This window comes from Lactuca serriola, chromosome 1 (genome assembly GCF_051521515.1).
Source record: "Lactuca serriola cultivar US96UC23 chromosome 1, Lser_US96UC23_V15, whole genome shotgun sequence".
Classification (NCBI taxonomy): domain Eukaryota; kingdom Viridiplantae; phylum Streptophyta; class Magnoliopsida; order Asterales; family Asteraceae; genus Lactuca; species Lactuca serriola.
This window is the reverse complement of record NC_136408.1, coordinates 152,915,479-152,927,379: the sequence shown is the minus strand read 5'-3', so window position 1 is coordinate 152,927,379 and position 11,901 is coordinate 152,915,479. Positions and strand designations below refer to the sequence as shown.

General features: G+C 35.1%; 1 long non-coding RNA gene across 2 annotated transcripts; it reads right to left on the bottom strand.

Moving 5' to 3' along the window:
- Positions 1 to 10,115: 10,115 nt before the first annotated feature.
- LOC145071432 (uncharacterized) lies at positions 10,116 to 11,456 on the bottom strand. 2 transcript variants are annotated; one of them, XR_013690463.1, is made up of 4 exons: positions 11,401 to 11,456; positions 10,948 to 11,046; positions 10,549 to 10,605; positions 10,116 to 10,470 (listed from the first exon to the last, which is right to left on the bottom strand). It is a non-coding gene; the product is annotated as an uncharacterized LOC145071432 (long non-coding RNA). The 2 variants fall into 2 exon arrangements; XR_013690457.1 differs by having other exon boundaries at positions 11,176 to 11,442.
- Between the last annotated feature and the right edge of the window lie 445 nt (positions 11,457 to 11,901).

The window sequence follows — 11,901 nt, the reverse complement described above, 5'->3', positions numbered from 1 at the left end:
AAATGCAACAGAAGTATCCGCATCTCTTCCCCAGCCCCTAAGACCTCTCTTTTGTATTAAAATTTTGGGACGAAATTCCCTCTAACGGGGGGATGATGTAACAACCCGATATTTCAACTCGTTGTAATGACCTAAAAAGTCAAGTATTGTAACCACCTTGGAGTTTATAAAATTAACTTTGATAATAAAATGCCCAAAAAGTATCTATTTAAATTCCTACTATGTTTAATATCAATAAACCGGGATCGTACGTAAAACGGATGCCCAAATCCGGCTTCGTTTATTGAAATTAAGATTTTTCCAAGTTCGGCTTAGCAGCAGACTGCTAAAAACTCGAATCGGAAATCGAGCGACTTTTGGCCGGAATGACCTAAACGAGAATCGAAGGTCTCGACAATGGTATTTCAGCGGTAAAAAGTCTGGCAAAAACCGACGTCAGATAAAGAAGTTATGAATTTTTAAAGAAATTCCTTAATCACGTCATTTTAATAAATAAATAATAAAAATAATTTCATAATTTGCCAACGGAGTCTAAACGAAAGTTGTAGATCTTAGTCTCACCTACGCGTGGATATAAAGACCATCGGAAACAGAGTTCGTATGAGGAAGATATGAATTTTTGACGTTTATTAAATAAATTATAATTATATTTAAATCAAAAATGCTAGTAATATCCGAAGAGGAGTCAGCGTCCTCATCCGAGGTACGCGCCGCGTAACCCCGTACGCCCCGCGTACCCGAGGGACTTGGCCTCGAACCGTCCACGTCGCCCCTCTACGAACCTACCGACCCGTCCCATCCGAGCTCCGGGGCAGTCAAGGACTCGCTCATGCGTGACGCACGGGTACGCGCTACGTATGCCCGTACGCCCCGCGTACCGAGGCCACTCAGCCCCTATAAAACGGGTGTGAGGGTTTCCGAAAAACTTTCTCATTTCTTCTCATTTCCCTTGCGTTTTGCCTCGTTTTCCGTGCCCGTTCAAACCCGAAGCCCTGGTCATATTTACTCAAGTCCCGAGAGACGATTTTACTCCCGAGATTCCCGAGAATCCCGAGAAAGATCCGCTTCCCGAGAGGAAACTCTGCCCGGTTTTCCATCTCGCTATCTTCAAACTTCAAAGTGAGTTCATACCCCTTCAAACACACTTTAAATATATTTCAAATGCTTTTATACTCTTTTAGGGGGGAATACAAATAAACATACGATTATTATTGTGTATTTCATAATATTTCACTTGCTTATTTTTATCAAATGAATCACTTGTGATTTAGTACTGCTATGTGAAAACTCTTGTCATACTTTACATGCATTAGATTCATACAAAGTATTTAGTAATTCCAAAGTATCCTTCATTACTAAACCATTTTATACATTCTAAAAACTTATGATTTATGCTTTGTCAAACATTGTGAAAAAGGATAAACTTTGCACACAAAACAATTACTATAATACAGACTTAGTTGAGAATCCATGAGATACGTACATCTTCAACTACTGCCTTTTTATTAGAAGGTATCGCTACAAGTCCTGTCTATAACTAGAGTCTCCCGTTCGGAGAACGTGTCAAATGTGTATAGATCTATACGGGAAGTCATGATCCCGCGCCCTGACTGTTAAGCAACAGTCCTTCCTTTATGGTGACAGTTTGTCATAACGCTACGACGCTTGAAGAACGTCGCTATAGGCATATTATGTTTAGTATGGTTATAAAACTCATCGGATATACAATTATTATAGTACTTCTGATTGATGAACGAGTAGCTATTAAAACTATTCTTTATCTAACAAACTGAAATCTTCTGATGGGTTTATTATATAAATCTATGTTCAAAATAGCCTAAAACATGTGGATTGCTTTCAATTTTTTTTTTGTTTTGGACATTAAACAAACTATTACTTTAGGAAAATAAGGGATTTTCGTGTATTCAAACCAAACAACTATTAGGAAAATAAGGGATTTTCTTGGTTCAACTAGCTACATTTTTCAACACAAATACTCTCTTGCATTTCATACTTTTATTAGAAAATAAGGGATTTTCCTGGAAAATATACACTCATTTTTGGAATGGCATTCAATGTTTCTAAATCACTTATGAACTCACCAACTTAATTGTGGACACTTTTTCTTTGAAATAACTTGTATTCTCAGGGAACCGTTAAGCAGGTTTGGAACTCAACTTTTGGGGATTAACGCGCTGGCGTTAATTATTTCTTTTGAAAGATGTTTATGCATTTATCTTTTGAGTATGTAATTAATACAATGATGTAAACATTTTTAAAACCTTTATATATGTATGGTGGTGTGTACTTTCCTTTCTATGAACTGTTATGATACTGAATATGACGTCCTCCGCCCCCGAACGTTTCCGCCGTTCTGGTTTGGGGGTGTGACATATGTAAAACTCTACAAGAAAAGGTAAATCAAGAAATAATAACAACATTAAAGAACAATGATTGATTATTATTATTATTATTATTATTATTATTATTTAATTATTTTTTGGTTTTAGGAGCGAGATCTTGAAAGTCAATTACACTACTAGAAAAAAGGCCTTTTACGACGCGCAAAATACGACGCTCATTGATCTATGTTACGCGAAGGAGAGTGAAATTAGAAAAATGTCATCTCTTCAAAAAATTTAAGGATAGAAGACACGCATTATTGCGCGCCCTTAAATTAGTGTCTAAAAAAATCACGGAGGGCACCTATAATAAAATGCGCGTCGTCTAAGGATGTCGCTTTATAATTTTTAATGGAACGCGCGTTCCATCCTTTAACAGTAGGGGGAAATGAAATTCTGAAAAAATTAAAAATCCCGCCTTCCTTTTTTTTTCTCCTTTCCCTCTTGCCCAAATTATGGACGCTCCTTCCTTCCCCCTCCCGACATTGACAGCTGCCTACTTCTTCCCTCACTTCTACCTAATGGAACCACCATATCTCCCACTCGATGTTGAAATTGTTAGAAAAAGCCCTAATTATACTCTCAAGTCTAAATACAGAAAAAATAGAAGATGGTGAAGAAGTAGCAGTAGAGGAAGTGGAGGATGAACAGTCGAAAATGGAAGGAATGGCATCAATAGCGTTGTTACTAGATGGGTCAATCTCGGGTCATTTTGTTCAGCTTCCCGAGTCCGTTTATTACCAGATGGGTCAATCTCGTCTTTTCGTCTCGACTTCATATCTCTCTGTAAAGCAACCGACGACCCCCACACCACCATCTGCAAACCCTAAGCCATTGTCACTACCATTGAACCCTAAAAACTCATTCACACTCCACTAGATTGGGCTCTCATTAATTGGAAATCCGCGCTGAATTTCTTTCTACCCATGGACACGATTTTCAATAATGCGATAACAAAAACGATTACGAGCCATGAGAGAGCGTACACTAAGATTGATTTATCGTTTTGGACGACTTTGAGGTGGTAAACTATACTGTATTGGTAAATGAAGAATCGGAGAGAAAGGAGGATTTCCGTCAGACGACCGACTGTACCGGTGGATCGGAGGTGGTCCTGTTCTTCCTCCCACCACGATTCCCAGCTTTTGTTCGCCGGAACACCGATTCCACCGCGGTTTCTGATCCACGCTGACCAGTCGTCCCAGTCTTCAACGATTTTCTGCCCTTCTTCAATCTTGAGTACACGGTGTGTGCTTATTTTTTCTGCTCAAATCCCAACTTCCACTTCAGATTTACAATATTTTTCTATATTTTTTTCTTCATAAACATGCTGATTTATCCCATTCTATACCTAAACTTTGATGTTATGAATAGGGTATCAATAGGGCTAGGGTGGAGCAAATGGAAGACCGGTTGAAGGAAAGTTATGAATAAGGTATCAATAGGGCTAGGGTGGAGCAAATGGAAGACCGGTTAAAGGAAGACATATTGCTAGAAGCTGCAAGGTATTCTTTTTAACATGTTTCTGTGTTTGATATCCATTTTCTTATCATCTCAATACCTATCTCGATTACAGATATGGAAATAAGATCCTAGTAACTAATGAACTACCAGATGGTCAAATGGTGGATCAATGGGAGCCAGTCACACCGACTCTGTCAAAACATCACTACAGGTTCACCATACTATGAAATTAAATGTTCATTTTGAATATCTGTTTCATAATTCCTTTCACTATTATAGGTCTATTTAGAAATCCAAACAAGAAAATTCCTTGTTGACTACGAACGCATTCCAGCAACAGATGAAAAATCACCCAAGGAACATGATTTTGATACGTTGGTGAGTGTTATTTTCATTTAACAAAATGAAAATATTTAACTTAGATTATACTTTATATATGATTTGTGTTTTATGATCTTTATAGGTTGATAGAATTTCAAGAGCTGATCTTAAGACAGAAATAATCTTTAACTGCCAAATGGGGCATGGGCGTACTACCACAAGGATGGTCATTGCCACATTGATCTATTTAAATCGAATAGGAGCTTCTGGTACTTTTTTTTTTGTCTCTGTGAAGTTTATGTTTTATGATTGCATGCTTTTACAGTATGCAAATGAACCTTTTTCCTTATAAATTTCCCATTACAACAACATTCTTGAGTAACTTCTTTTTGATTGACATGGTTTTAGGGTGGTGTTGAAGGCAAACGACAGGTGGCCAAAGTGATTGACAAGTGTGCCTCGATGCAGAACTAAATCTGCTTTAAGGCGGGTTCCCAGTCTATGGTGTTACAAATCCAACTATGGAAAGAATTAAATATGTTATGCAAAGAATAGGTAGCTTTAAAGGTGGCCTACAAAAACATGCTCGAGTATACGGTATATAATAATAATCCTCTCTCATTTTTAATGTTGATTATTTAAATATACTCAAGTGTCAAGTGGTTTAATGTAGGGAATTTACTGTGAAAGAGTGGAGAGAATGGAAGCTCGACTGAAAGAAGATATTCTCAAAGAACCTGAACGTTATGGATGTAAGGTATCTACCTGATACCTTGCTGCAACCTTGTTGCCTAAGAACAGAAAACAAAACAGAACAGGAAGAAAAAAAGGAAAAAAAACTACATGGCTGGCAACAGGTGATAACAGGGGAAGAAAAAGATGGGATTTTTTATTTTGCTTGGTGGAAAAGAAAACTTTTATTGCTGAAAAACTTCTTTCTAAATACCTATAACGTAGCATATTTATACTAAAAGAAAAAGAGTTTGACTCATAGTCTAAAACCGGGAAACAAAAATAATAAAAGCATTTTCCTAAAATGCCCCAGTGGGCTTTTTCCTGAATTACGCCAACAATGGAGGTGATATTATGGCAATTCACGAACTACAATCATATTTTATTACAAAAACTTAATTAAATTGGAACTTTCCCAAAATACCCCTGAGGCTATTTTTATCCCCAATTCTCAGGGGATGGAATAATGATGGATGGTCAAGCTAAAATTTGGTTTTGAATTTAATTTGGTATAAAAATGACAGGTTTGATAATGGTAGATGGTCAAGATACAAGAACTTTTCAAGTCTATTTGGAATATTACACTACAGATAATATTCTCTCTTTATTTCAGAAATCAATGTGAGGAGATGTTTTGTCATAATAGTGCAAAATCACTCTCTGAGTGGGTGTCTACTTCTTACTTCTTCGTCTTATTAACCTTTTCATCTTATAATATGTTTGGATGCTGCTACATTTTAATACTGTCTGGAGTATATTATATTTGTTATTTGTGATAATAGCAGCTGGTTTTGTTTGTGATGGGATTAGTGTAAATTTTTGTCTGTTTTGTTGTTTTCTGGATGATAGCTAGGTACCTAAAGCATTGTTTAAAGGTGGATCAGTAGTCTACATGTCATTGCATGTCATTGCATTCTCACTGTTACCTATCAAAGTACTGAGGTAAATATTATGATTTTTTATATTAATTTTCTTACTTTCTAAAATTATTAGTGTTTTTTTTTTCTGAGTTATGATTGAAAAACAGTGAACTAGGGTAAATTTTATGAATTATGATATTAGTTTCTGAAAATATATAATTAGGGCATCATTATGTCTTATTGCCCCGGGCAACATATTTCTTTGGACCGGCCCTGGGTCCTTGCATTGCAATTGCCTATTTATCGGTTCTAAAGGACTGTGAGATTCATTGCTTTCATGAAGGATTGGAAGTCAAACGACTTGGTGGTCTCCATGTCATTGGGACATCTTTGCATGAGTCCCGAAGAATTGATAATCAGGTAACTTTGCATCAGTATTGTGTTTTAAGGTTTTACATAAATTTAGCATATACTTTCAGACTCACTTTTTTAATTTATTTCTTGCTTTACAAAGCTTCGGGGCAGAGCAGGAAGGCAAGGAGATCTTGGATCAACACGCTTCATGGTCAGGTAAGTTCATTTAAATGATTTTTATAAATTACATCTGGACAAAATTCTTCATGTTAAATTACGTAATAGTCCTTGGAGTAGTTGACATGAACAGTTTTTTTTTTGTTAGAATGATTCCATATATATGTGCAAGCAAGCACATGCCTTGTGAAAAAGGGAAATCTATTCTAGTCATTCTCTTTAACAAGGCAACCTTAAAGTTGATTTTTTAAACCTGATGTTTAAAACTACATTGAGTGTGAGATAGAAGTTTATGCAGAGAAGGAAAAAGATAGAAGTTTTTGAGGATGTTGCTGATGAAAAAGATAGAGGTTCTTTAGGATGCTGCTAATGAAGTTTATGCAGAGAAGGAAAAAGATAGAAGTTTGTTGGCACATAGTAAGCTAGATAATTAATGCAATTGTATATAAATGAGTTCCTTTTTTATAACATTTACTCACTATTGGAATAATTATTTGTATATGACATATTAGTGAAATGAATTATATTTGTATATGACATATTAGTGAAATGAATTATATTTCTAATGTATTATTTAATATGAAAAATTAGTAAATCTATAAATAATATTTTTTTAAAACATTTAAAATTATGATACGCAAAAATGTGTGTCATCTTTATTTATGACATGGCCTTTCTTGACAGGGGCTTCCTTGATATGCATTGCGTGTCATAAACACGCGCGTCGTAAGGTTACGACACGCAAATGCGTGTCGTCTTCCTTTATGACAGGGCCTTCCTTGATACGCATTGCGTGTCATAACCGCGCGTCGTAAATGTGCGTCATAAATGCGCGTCGTAAATGCGCGTCGTCTATAGACGACACGCAAAAGCGCGTCATCTCTCTTTATGACAAGGCCTTCCTTGACACGCATTTGCGCGTCGTCTGAGCGTTTTACGACGTGCAATGAGCGTCGTAAAAGGCCTTTTTTCTAGTAGTGTTAGCTATTGTTTCTTCTTCACAATCTTCAGTAAAACAAAGCCTGACTACAATATCAGAAAAAAGACCTCCATTAATTCCTTCCACATCAAAACTCTGCCTCCCTCTTAGAAGAATAACAAATTTTGTGTCCACTCATCCACCATCATCCGCCGCCTGAAAATTACATTGATCAAGTGAATTTACTTTTAATCCATATTGATCATTATATGTTTGTTTTTTTTTGAAATGTTGGATAAAAAGTTTGGATTTTGTTTTTTAAAAATGACATTTAATTTTCATATTAGAAATGTTAAGATTTATTTGGTTATTGTTGTATTGTAAAAATTTATAACATTGCTTTTTTTTTTCTTTTGTCTAATTGGATATTGTTATATTGTATATTCAAAATGACATTTAATATTTCAAGAATTTCTTAATCATTGACCTTTTTTTGTCTAGGATAAATCAGTGACGACTTGTTTTAGTCACTAATTAGATAAACCAGTGACCACTTTCCATGGTCACTAATTGGATAAAACTAATCTAATAAAATAGTGACGACTTTTATTGGTCACTAAATACATAAAATAGTGACGACTTTCGTTGATTAGTGACAACATTTAGCAACGAAGCGGATCGTCACAGATTTAGTGACGACTATATTTTAGTCAATGTCTAGTGACAATATTTATATTGGTCACAAAATCGGTTTTCTGACGGACCTATAGTGACGAAAAATGACGACCAAAATTTTGGTCACTAAATCATTTAGTGACGACTTATTCTATTGTTAGTGACCATTTCGTTTTGGTCCCTAATTGGCATTTTTTTGTGTAGTGAATGGTGACTGGCGACGGCAACAATAGCTTTATGACGGCAGCCACCACCTTACGGTGGTGGCGGTGGTTTCCCTCGTTTCCTATTCAAACAGCTACACATACGAAATAACACAAACCACTCGGATTTGAAGCAACAGCGCACTCGCGCCTACGTGAAACACGAACATGGAGGATGGAACACACGCTACAACCACCCTCGGGGTGGTAGATGTTGACCAGAGCAACGGTCGTGACTGCTTGAGGTGCCAAAGATCCAAGAAGAACAACCCATCCACGGCATGCGGCGATCCTTCTTCGGCTGTTCACGGCTTCTCCGGCGGTGCTCAAACTCGACTGGCTGCGGCAGCAGCAGCTTCTCTCGTAAAACCCCTCACAATCTCGGCGCCAAAACCTTTGACCCGACGAACACATGGTGGAATTCCAGTCGTGCTAGGCGGTCGGAAAACGAATGAAAGGATGGAGGCGATTGAGCAGCTGTGGAGGAAAGTGGGTGACGGCTGCAACATAAGGGCTCCTAGGGTTAGGGTTCCCGAACAGTGACGGGCTTATATACCTGGTTACTTCCAAACTTCCCATAATATACAATTCTAGCCCCTCTTTCTCCTATTTTTTTTCAATATAACTCCTTTATTTACAATTTAGACCCCAGCTCCTAAATTCATTTCAGAATAAGCCCAAAAGTCACTAAACAGTCCCTCCTCCACAATTTATTATCAATTTGAATCCAACACTTACACTTTTAGCCCCTGATTGCATAAAATCTTTTTAATTTAATCCCAAGAACATTTCTCATACATACGTTGTTTACTGTTTTAAATTATTTACTTTTTTATTGTAGCGGTACATTGCTTAAGGTTACTTTGTTTGGAGTTTAAGCTCGTCAACTATCAGATTTTATGCCGGAAAAAAAACTCTTTTATTTAATTACCCATTTTGCTACACACAATGATTGGATTGGTTTGTGCCATTAGTGTAATATTTACTTATTAAATAAAAAGAGTTTTTTTATTTGATGTTTTTTACTGGTCATGGTGGAGTTTCATTTTATTTGGACGCATCTAATTTGTTTATTAATGCACTAGGTGTAAACCCGTGTATTATACGAGTTGATTAAAGAAAATAAAATATTAAATGAAATAGTAAGTAGTTTTTAAAATAAAATTTTGAAATAATGAATGGGTGAACATATTAATTGTTATTTAGTATAATATTTTTTGCATTTGATAGTTTACATATATAAATATAAATATTATGTGGCTTTTTAATTTTAAAAGTTAGAAAAACCATAAATTGACATGTATATATTGTTTATATTTAAAAAATATCACAAAATGACAAGTATCAAATTCAAGATTGACATATGACAAAATTATCTTCATTTGTTATGGTAGATATTTTTTTAAGATTAACAACTAAACGAAAAAGTTAGTTTGGTTATTACAATCTTTTAGTTTGATGAATAACTCTTGATCGTGTTCCACTTCATATTTTCACGGAGATAAAAAGTTTGAATGTAGTATAACTGTAATTTTGATTCATATTTTTTTCTTATAATGAGTTTAAAGATGATTATGAAATAAAAATGTTCGTGATATCATCGAGCCATTAAAGGTATATTATCACTTTTAAAGTTATTTATTATTTTTTTTTTATATAAAAAGTTTTTTAGTCTACTTTTGGTATGGTTATAGAAAAGCTAGTTTATTTTACTCGGAACACTCTAAGTAATTAGACAGGTCTATCCTTGGTTTTATGATACTTCTACTAGACGTGGAAAGAAAGAATGTTATAGAGGTTTACACTTTACAATATTGATCATACATCTAATTCCCAAATACACTTGTTTGCTAAAAATTACCGACGGAATAACTCACTAACAGATTATCGATAGATTTTATGTGACAGGTTAGCGGCAAATTTTTGCATTATAAAAATATATATATAAATTCATGAAATAATTAACAATAATTAGATATTCAACAAAGGAAAAATCATGAAACATACATCAACCAAAAGGGTATTTATTAGTCATTAGTTCGTTGGTTACTTTACTTCTCCATGGAAAGACTAAAACCAAAAACATCTTGAAAAGTAATTCCACCTTGAGGACCCACCAACTCCATTTCTAACAACAATGTTACTTAGACTGTCACCATTGATGTCAATGTTTGTCTGTGTTCACTCCGCTATACCAAAACCACTCATATTTGATATAAGTTATTTGTTATAATGAAAATAACTGCTTGTGAGAGCAACACTTTGTTGTCTTCCGAAACATCTTTCCCAAGGAACACAATCCACTTCGCATCAGAATTGGTGATTCCGATTCCAATTCCGATTCCACCGAATTGAAAACACGCCTTCAGATCAACAATCTCATATTAAATCAAATGAAAAAGATTGGAAATTTGAGCAAATTGAGATTCAAATTAACACACCTTCCGATTGATCTTCTTATGTGCTCTCAATCACCCAAAACCGTATTCCCTTTCACGCTGCAAGGAGGATAAACGTAACAATCAGAAATGAAAACACAGCATTACTGGATTTTTTTGAATGACCATTTAAACCTTGGACCAAAAGTAAAACAAGCGGTATACTACAGGGACCAAATTTATTGATATTTAAGGAATAAACATGTCAAGAACTACTGATCAGATCTGCAACTTCGGTCAAGATCGACATCATCTCCAAACATAATTCAGTAAGAATGGAAGAAGATGTCAGATTTAGACCCTACTGAAGCGTTACTAGATATAGCAATAAATTGGAAAGTTGAGCATTAAATATTTATTGGCATCAAAACAATTACATAAGAAAACGTTTTATAAACTTACCTTTGAAAGGGTAAGGTGCAGTGGCCTCAGGACAAACCCAAAAAACCGACTCTTGAAATGCTATGAACACCTAACTGGTACCGATCTGATTCTACAAGACTGACAACAGATCAAGCAATAGAGTGAGTGACAGGCGAACAACATAAACTTCGAAACACACAAAAAGGACAAAACAGCTTGAAAATACATGATTCAGAATGGTATAAATTAAAGTATCAATTAACTTACATGTTTATTGTTTTAAAATGTTGCGGATCTTTGCTAGTTTTTTGATCTATGTGCATGATAGAGAATTTGTTTTTGAAATCGACACAAAAAGGTTTTGTTGATTATCAAGACCGAAAAAACGCAGATCGATAACTTTATCAAAAGAATCCACGATGTTCAGATATCCATATCCTCCTGTGCCAGTAGTTGAATAGTTTGAAGATATAGAAAAAATATATCGCTTACATTTGGATGTTGGATTGTTGGATCTAGATTCACAGGGTAGATTATGACAGCGGCTGTGAAATCGTATGAAAATGAAACTGAACATCTAATATATATAGTAAGAAAAGTGTGGGCGTGAACCCTAACCCTGATCTCAAGCCATGGTGATTTGCATCAACCTCCCCCTAAAATTGTACATATCGTCACATACAGCCCAACCATTACCCAAAATGACACTTTTGTTTCTTGATGAATAAAGTGGTAAAAGCTTTTTTATTTGTAGTTTCTTTTAACACATCTTAAATATTTCTAAATGGCCATATATAATACTCCTTACTATACATAAGTATTTTTTTTAACAGTTCTTATTTGTAAATGGCCACACTATCATTATTTATATTTTTTTCAAAAACACTTGAAACATTTTTCTTTCCTGTTTAAATGAGAATATCTTCTATCATTTGATATTGTGATTATTCCAGGTTGAGTATACTATATTCATTTTTTAGTCTTTCAACATGA